This window comes from Anas platyrhynchos, chromosome 4 (genome assembly GCF_047663525.1).
Source record: "Anas platyrhynchos isolate ZD024472 breed Pekin duck chromosome 4, IASCAAS_PekinDuck_T2T, whole genome shotgun sequence".
Lineage (NCBI taxonomy): Eukaryota > Metazoa > Chordata > Aves > Anseriformes > Anatidae > Anas > Anas platyrhynchos.
Window position 1 is genome coordinate 9,381,458 of NC_092590.1, and position 8,640 is coordinate 9,390,097.

Here is an 8,640-nt window from a genome sequence, read left to right on the forward strand (position 1 = left end):
TCTTACCAATGCTGTTTGTACCAAGGGCTGTGGGCTGTATTCCCCATGCCTTCCTCAAGCGAGGAGACATTTAAGCCAGTGGATACTTGAACACGGTGTTGGGTACTGCTCATTCAGGGTGGGTAACCATATAGCGGCAGTTCAACACAACAGTCCCAATTTTTGTTTGGCTGTGTGTGTGTGTTGACGTTACTGCTTTGTTGGGCCACTTTCCATGCAGGTCTGCTTGCTAGGTTGACACCTAACACCATTACTGAAGTCAGGGAAGACTGAGCTTGGCTGGGGAATGAATTAGGATGTCAGAAAATGATCCCTTTTGAATAGCAACATCTTGGTACTACATTTTTGTTTCATTTGAACTCCAGGCAGTTCAATAAAATAGAGATACTAATTTCAGTACTCTGTGTCATGCGCTTGATGCCTAGCAATGGCTGAGAACAAGAGCTTTCCAAATAGCCTAAAAATTTGTATCAGCTGCTAGTTTTCCAGCTCTACCCATGCATGTGTTTTAAGAGTTTGGCTGGCGAATAAGATATTTCTAAGCAGGCAAACCTAGAGTGTACACCCTGAAGCCTCACCAAATACTGCCTAATCCTTTTGATCACTGTTTGCGAGGGGAAGCAGCTGCTGATTGTGCAGGGAAAGGCTTAGGATAAGCTTTCGGATGTACCCAAGTGAGTTAGGAGGAATGAGAAAGTAACTCGTGTCCCTGTAAGGAAGTCCCTGGGACTTGGCCTCTGTTGCTAACAATTCCCAAGTCACCTACTATGTGCTTAAAAACTGCCAGCAGATACCTTGCTTCCTGAGGTGCACCACCATCCGAAGAAAGCATTTCTTTGCTTCTGTAGTGTCTGTATTTGTTGAAAGCTCATCTGCCCTGAATGATCATACTGAACCACATCTTGAAGCAGGCTGTTTGGCTTGATGCTCTTTGCTATTTGGGAGCCCAGCCTGCTGCGTCTCTTTTCTCTTCTTTTGGGTACCCTTGTTGTTTTCCACAGCCATATCATGTGCAATCACATGCAGACACCTGTCCTGAAATTGAATTACGCTGTGGCGTAATCTGGAGTCATCCCCCATTTCAGCATCCCGTGCGTGCTGTTCTTTGTTGAGTTATGTTGCACCATACTTCAGATGCGACAGCCATTTAATAATATTGAAGCCTTAGCTCTGCAGGGGCTAAAAAGATCCCAGCAGGCTTGTTAACTTCTACTCTCAGACATTATGGGAAATATTTTCTCCTCCCTGGAACTCCTAGGCATCCTCTTAATTAAGACCATAAAAATCCATAGCCAGGTATGCGTTAAGCCTATTGAATTTTTTTGCAGTTTTCCAGAGTCTCGTTGTACTTAACCAGATACCACACTGCCGAGTGAAATACGAGAACTTGAAAGGAATAAAAGCAGCCTGGGTCGTGCTGGATACTGCGTTCTGAGCGGGCAGCAAACTCATCAAATGCCTGTTCCCTAGCCACCATAGAGCTTTATTCTTTCCTCTGCTCTGCATAGTGTCTTTCCTCATTTCAGTCTCACAAGAGATGGCCATTTTAAAAGGTAGCTCCTCTCCTGTCTCAGGACAGTGTTCCTTTCACTTCCAGGCTGTCTTGGCTGTGGTCTCCGCTGTATTTCTGTACAGGATCATTATTAGCTGGTGTCAGGCTTCATTTGACTAGGAGCTAATAATGGGTTATTCAGTGGTTTAGAAAGTGCAGAAGCAGCATTAAAAATTGAGGTAGAAGGAAGATCTTAATAAACACCGGAAAATTATGGGAAGTCCTACAGAGTTCAGGATGGAGATCACTGAACACAGTAGGTGAGGAGGAAAGAGCAGCCGCGGAGTGCTCAAGCAGAGGTGGAACCAAGAGCAGCTCAGGGCTGGAGAGGATGAGCAAAGCCTCAACAAGAGGGTGCTGCTCCTCAGCTGGAGCTGCTCAGGCACCGTAGGGCGGGTGGACAGAGCACCAGAGGTGGTCTGCTGCAACGCGGTGGTGCTGGAAATGGTGGTGAGACCTCCTGTGGTGCAAAGAAAGCAGACTACAGCTGCTGCAGCGAGCGGGTTTGCCGTTCATCGTGCCGGCGCGGCAGCTGAAGAGCCCACTGGTAGTTGTCTTCCCACAACTTCTCCGAGGGAAGGCTAAGGCTTTGCAGAGCAGAAGGGGATCCTAAAGAGGGTGAGCAGGGCTTTCCGCATGCTCTCATTGATACGGAAGTTTCTTTCATTCATTTTCATTATTTTTTTTTCTAAATCGAGTAGAATTTATGGAGAGAATCTGGGTGCCGGGTGAGCATGTGGGGTGGGAGGAGTTGTGTGATCCGAACAAGTTGTTCCAGAGACGAGGAAGCGAGGAAGGCAAACGTACAGACAAGCTGACAAATGTGAAAGAGGGAGGCAACGCTAGCAGTGAAGGGCTGAAAATGATGATTTGTTGCATGAGGACGTCTCGGGCTTAGAGGCTTCTTAGGTGTCACGTACTGCATGTCCAAGGGAAGCCGGAGTGCGCCAGCAGTGTGCCAGTCTGCACTACGTCAACACAAGGAATTTGCTCCATCAACACAAGAGAAATACCCCTCATGTTTTTGAGTAACATCCATCCCTCTGCACGCCCTGGCTGCCGGTGGGGCCGCAGACATTGTGTGTGGGAGGGAGCTGAAGAGCGCAGAAGATAAAGGGAGGGCAAAGCGTGATTATCGCAGTGCTATTGAAGGGATCAGAAGTGGAGAAGGAGCGTCAGGGAGCAGATTTTGTTATGTGTGCGGACTCCAAAATGAGTGCTATCCAGCAAACAGAGGCCGTTTGGCTACAGAGCAAGCAAAAGAGGAGAAAATATATTTGGAAGGGTCATGGGTCTGAGTAGCTGGCCGCCAGGGAGTGGGTGGGAGAGGACTTGGTGGCACGAGCTTGGTAATGACATAAAAGCTGTTCTCTCTAAATCACCAGCGTCTCCGTCCCAGGAGGCGGCGATCACCATTGGCTGTTTGCTTGAAAGCAGATGTAAAATAAATTGCAGGTCAAAGTCCAGCAGAGTTGACGGTGTCGTGAAAATAATCACCGAGATGAGTCTTAATTGTCATCCTTGAAAATTTCAGAAGACGTACCAGGGAATGAGTGGGACTCAGAGCCACACACAGCCTCATAAAGCTCTTCCCTCCGGTTGGGAGCTGTGGTGACACGCTGCACAGGAGTTTGTCTTGCTGCTGCTCTCCTTCGGTCCGGACAGACAGCCCATGGTGCTCACGGGCTGCAAGAAGGGAACCAGGACCTGCAGCAAGTCTCAGGCGTTGGCTGGAAATACCTCCCAGCCCAGGTAGCTTACTGAATGCAGCCTTTGAGTACATTTTTTCTTCTTTTTTTTTCCTTCTTTCCTTTTTTTTTTTTTTTTTCTTAAGGATTTGCAGAGAAACAAGCAAGCAGAGGCCAAGCATTTAATGGATATATTTTTCACTGGCTCTTTTATCAACAGCGTATGAGAAATCCCGAAGGACAGAAGCAGTTAGCTAACCAATGAGGCATCGTAGCCAGCGCTAGGCTCTGTGCAGGAGAAAAAAGATGCCGAAGGCAGAGCAGCTCTAGGGGAAAGAGATTTAAGCGTAGGTTTGGCGCCGAGAAACATGCCTCCCCTCTGTTTGGAGACCAGTCCGTATGAGATTGCCATAGCCCGCAGCAGCCGTTTCGCGGATGATAGAGTTGTCAGACTGTGCGTGCAAAGGCTCCTACCACTGGGTGAGGGACCAGTGGGGATTGCTCATTAATGGAGGGAATGTTAACAAGGATAATTCTGGCTTGCGAGACTGCGTGTGCAGGGTGGATCCGTGGTAGGGGCTGATGGATGGTCTTTGTGGGGATTTGATCAGGGAGAAGGTGGTTGACAGCGTGTGTGGTGCTTTTCTGGCTGATTGTCTCTGCCCGAGGAGAGCCTGCAGAAGTCACCAGCCAGGTCCTAGGTGAAAGCAGGAGCTGAGCAGTGGTCTGGATGTTTAATTTGTAGTGTTCTTTTGCATTGTGGTGCCTTGGGTTTTGTGTTGCATGATGGTAACAAACCGCTGTCCAAGAATTTCTCTACAAAACTTCCCTCAGTAAGAGAGCTTTCTGCTTTATGCTAACATGTCGGGCTATTTGATGCTAATCCCCGCCGTCAGGACGAGCTCACTGAGTGACAGCTCTTCTGACCTGCTTAGCATCAGCCCTGGCTCTGGAGTAATGCTGCATTACAGCGTGCATGAGCCCCAGCCTGTCCCCGTGGGGATTTTGGGGCGGATTGCAGAGCGTGTGAGAGGTTTTGCTGGTGTGGCCAGTCCTGGCATTGGTGCCGCCGCTAACACTGCCTGGGACAAAGATGTTTTCCTTCGGCAGGATTAGGCTGGATTCCTTATGGCTTCTGATCTGTGTTTGCCATCTGTTTTCCCCAATGGTGGTGTACTTTTTTTTTTCTAGATCAGAAAAGTGAAATTGTTTACCCGTTCCTCGAATATAATCTCATATATAAAGCGAAAAAAAAGTTAATATATAAAATAAACTCTGGCATGTGCTGCATGTAAATGAGAGGTGCGTTTGCTCGTTCTTTCTCCTGTGGAGAAACCCACAGCTCCTCAGGCTCACCCTCCTGTCCGAGCTGAGCCCGAGCAGCAGTGGGATTCAGCACCCGGTGGCCATGGGCACGCATCCAGCTACCCCATGGGAGCCTCTCGAGCTGATCTCCGAGGAGGCAGCTGGGGAGGAGCTGGGTTTGTGAAGCAAGGTCCCAGCCGGCTTGCCGTGTCCCGTCTAGCGGGGCTGTTCGCGTTGTGCAGTTGGTGGCAGAGAAAGCCGAATGAGTTTCCTAACCTGGAATGTGCTAAATCTGGTTTGTGTCAAGTACGACGCAGGAGATACGCAGTGTGAGTGGAAAAATAGCTGCCGGCAAGCGGATTCATGTCCTCTCAGAGCAAATAAAACCCACTTTTAAAATAAATGTTAAATCTTGCCTTTGGTTTGAAGGGAGCCAGGCCCGCAGCTCAGGTATGGCGAGAGATATTTTAGCTTGGGCTGCAGAAACAAGCTCATTGCTGGGTTCATGACCCTGTCTCTATCCATCGAGGCCACTGATCTGCTGGCTGCTCAGAGAGGGCTGTCACCCCCCAAAAACGTGGCTATGGGGAGCAGATTTTGGCTGGAGACAGTGTCTGCTGCCAGGCCGTGTCCGCCTTGCCAGTGGGGACGAGGCGGGGGGATGCCCACGCCGTCTTTTTGCTCCTTGCCTGGAGGAAGACATTCAAGGAGACTCTGTGTGGGCCGGGAGGTTTTCCCCACAGCCATCGCTGTAGGTGATGTATATTTATGAGAGGAACAAAGCGGGCCGAGGACGCCGTGGCAGGCGGCTCTGTGTGGCGGCCTGTCAGGAGGCCCGGAGCCGCCATTTTGGTGCGGGCCAGCTGTGGCCGTACTCACACGGTGCAGCTGCAAGGCAAAGAATGGGAAATGGGAGCGGTTTGGGGATGGAAAGGGAGTTTTGGAGCACCAGAATCTGCTTCTGAGTGAGGTAGGCTGTGCCTTTATGCAGCGCCATTTCCAGCATGGCAGCCTCCTCAGCTGGTGGTGTGGAGGAGAGGCCAGCTCCTCTCCGGCGGTTGTGGGCGTTAGGCTCTGCAGGCAGCATTCACAAATGTATTAAAAATGCATACGGTCACTGGTTTATGACCAGTGGTGGTCAGTGTCTGCTCTTGGGCTGCTGATCGATCCCGATTGCGTTTTGTGCAAGGACCACGACTTCCCACTTGAACCCCTTAGCCGTCATGTAGCACTGGATGTCTCTGTCGCCGATTTGTCACATATATGCATTCACGTGTCTGTATATGTATACACATACATAAAAACACAACTTACTGGTCCAAATGTCGTGCTGTACACCCTGTGGCCTACATGCCTTCCTTCCCTCCACTTGTGGAAGGGCTTGCAAGCAGGGATTGTCCTCCACGCTGAGACACTCATGTAGGGTTTGTGAGGTCGACCTTCATATTGTTGTTTTTCCCTATGCAGCCAGCACCAGTCCTGCGGGGTGCTTTGGGAAATACAGGAACATCCACCAGTTTCTTTTGTGTTGCCATTGGAATTTGGGATGCAGTAAGAACAAAGATCCCCCAGTGCTACCGATTTCTGTGCTTGTGTAGGTCTTGGTAAAGACAGTCAGGTAGCCCGTATCTTGAAAATACCTCAGCTAAAATACACTTCCCAAAGGGTCTGGATCATTTCAGCCAGGACTCACGAAGAGGAATGAGGAGTGCCACATCTGCCAAATAATTTGCTGTAGCCAGTGTGTGAGTTTGCTTCTGTGAGATGAGGGTTTTTGCTCTTGGATCAAACATCAAAGGGGTCTTACATAATGCAGCGTCTTTTAACATTGGTAAGGTATTAGGCCATAATCATGTAGCGCTCTGATGTATTTTATTATTCTATTTTATTTCTGAATGCGGCTCACCTCTACCCAAGTGATTCCCTAGCCCTACAGAAAATAATGATGAAGGCGATAAAGTCCTCTTTCTGTGCAGCTGTCGGTTTGGGTGCACCCCAAGCAACAGCATCCCTGGCAGGGGTGGCTAGCTCTCCTGGTTCCTCATCTACCTACCAAATCTTTCTGGAGGCCGTGAGGCTCGTGAGCATCTCCAGCAGATTTTGTAGGCTTGAGATTGCGAAGGCTGGGGCTGGGACTGAGCTGGGCAAGCGAGCGGGCCTCCTGGTGCCAGCGTGGTGGCCCCGTGGGGTTCACTGGGTTATTGGTCACGGCAGGTTTGGGAGGCGTTGTTCTTTAATGAACACTTGTGCTGTAAAAATGAAGGGCTCAGCTGTTGAAATGAGCCTCTGGTGATGGATGTGTGTGTATGATTTTTCCACTGCTGTTTAATTTAAGGGATTTTCCCTGTTCTGTTGGTTCTGGTTGCCTTTTTCACCTCCTCATGAAACCCCAAAATGTAACACTCTCGGCTCTCTATCGAAGTGTATTTTTTCAAGGCGACGATTAAAATTTCAGATTTCAGACATCTGAGCTGCTCCTTCCCCTTCTGCAGCAAACGTCTGTCCCGGCGAACGCTGCCGAGAGGAGAGTGCAATAGCAAGTTTTAAAGCAAGAAAGTCATTTGGCACCGGGCTTGCGCAGGGATAAATTCTCCATCCCGCCGCGCTTTACAGCATTACGGGTTTCTGAGCATCCTCCTGGGAGCCAGCCTGCCGTTTGTCAGCATTTGCACCAGCGCGAGCAGCGACGGCTGCCTTCAACAATGCTGATCAGCTCCCGTCCTGCTCCTCGCCTGCCTCCCCGACGTGCGGGGGAATCTGTCTTCCCTGTCACTCAGGATAATGACGCCCCGCCGGCAGCGCGCGGGGCCGGCAGCACGCTGTAATCTCCTTGAGAGCTTCATTCCCCAGCTGGGACTCCCGAATTTAAGCATGCAGGCGGTGGATGGTGGCTGCACTTGAGCCCGGCTGTTGGTGTGCCGAGCTGCTGAACAGGCTGAAGGGGCTTTTTTGTCTTTTTGTCTGGAAATAACCTTGGCTTTTGCAGGGGCAAAATCTAAGGGTTTCACCTCGTTAAATCGGGTCTGCTTTAATTTGAGCCACCTATCCCATTTTCGAAAGCTTTCTTGCGTGGATTAATAATTCATTCCCAAACAGGGGGTTAGCGCAGTGGATATTTCATTGTAAATGCGTATCTGTAATTAGAGCTCAGCGTGCCGATGCAGAATTCCTTATCTTGTAGTTTTTCAGAGGCACCCATCTTAAACCACAGCCTTGCCCTTCAAAAATATGATTCCGTGTATTTAAAGGTCTGAATGACCTTTTAATCAGACACTGCACCTTTCCTTCCAGCTGATATGACAACGTCTGACAGTAACTCGACCTGATGCTGCAAGAAAATAAATAAAGGCCATCTCAGCTGCTATGCCTTTAAATCTGCCTAGCGAGCTGCGGTTTTGTGTTTGGGTAGATGGACCCACGGAGGAGCATTACGTTTAGTTTTCAGGCGAAGACAATATATTGAGTTTAATACATTTGCATGTCTGGCTGCTCTTTCGAGATCAATTTAGGCGTGTGATTGCTTCCTACCACTCTGAAGTCGAGCCTCTCCCGCAGCCGACCTCCTTATGAATTATGAATCCGCATCCCTCGCTGGAGCTCAGCAGCCATCTTACAGCCCGCGCCGACCCGCGGGGACAGCCCTGCTGTGCCACCGCCGCTCCTCGGTGTGCCTGGGGAGCTCACTCCTGCTGCTGCTTCCTCACCAACCGCGCAGGACGCAGCGGGGGCTGGCGCAAAGGAGACTCCAGCCCTTGGGGGTGGTTGTATCAGTGAACACCACCAGCAAAATCAGCGAGTGTTTGCGTGTGGTTTCCCAGGGTCTTGCTTTTAGGATGGTCTCTGCTGCTGCTGCTGGTGGGCAGCTCTGGATGAGCCAGGCTGGCTGATCCGGCGTCAGCTCAGGGCTGGCCCCAGCTCCCTCCCTGGTCAGTAGCTCTGGAGGAGAGCCGTGGGTCTGTACGCACGGGCTTGGAGGGCACTGGCATCAGCTTCTGACTTTGAAGGGCAAGCAGGACCTCGCAGACACTGCCCTTGCAGGCTCAGCACCTCTGCCTCTGATGCATGTTGTACTTTAAAGCTGTGAAAGGAATTGGC

General features: G+C 50.3%; 1 protein-coding gene across 15 annotated transcripts in view; it reads left to right on the plus strand.

The window, feature by feature from the left end:
- The window catches only part of CXXC4 (CXXC finger protein 4), a 166,851-nt gene that overhangs the window by 86,237 nt on the left and 71,974 nt on the right, over positions 1 to 8,640 (plus strand). The window lies entirely within an intron of this gene.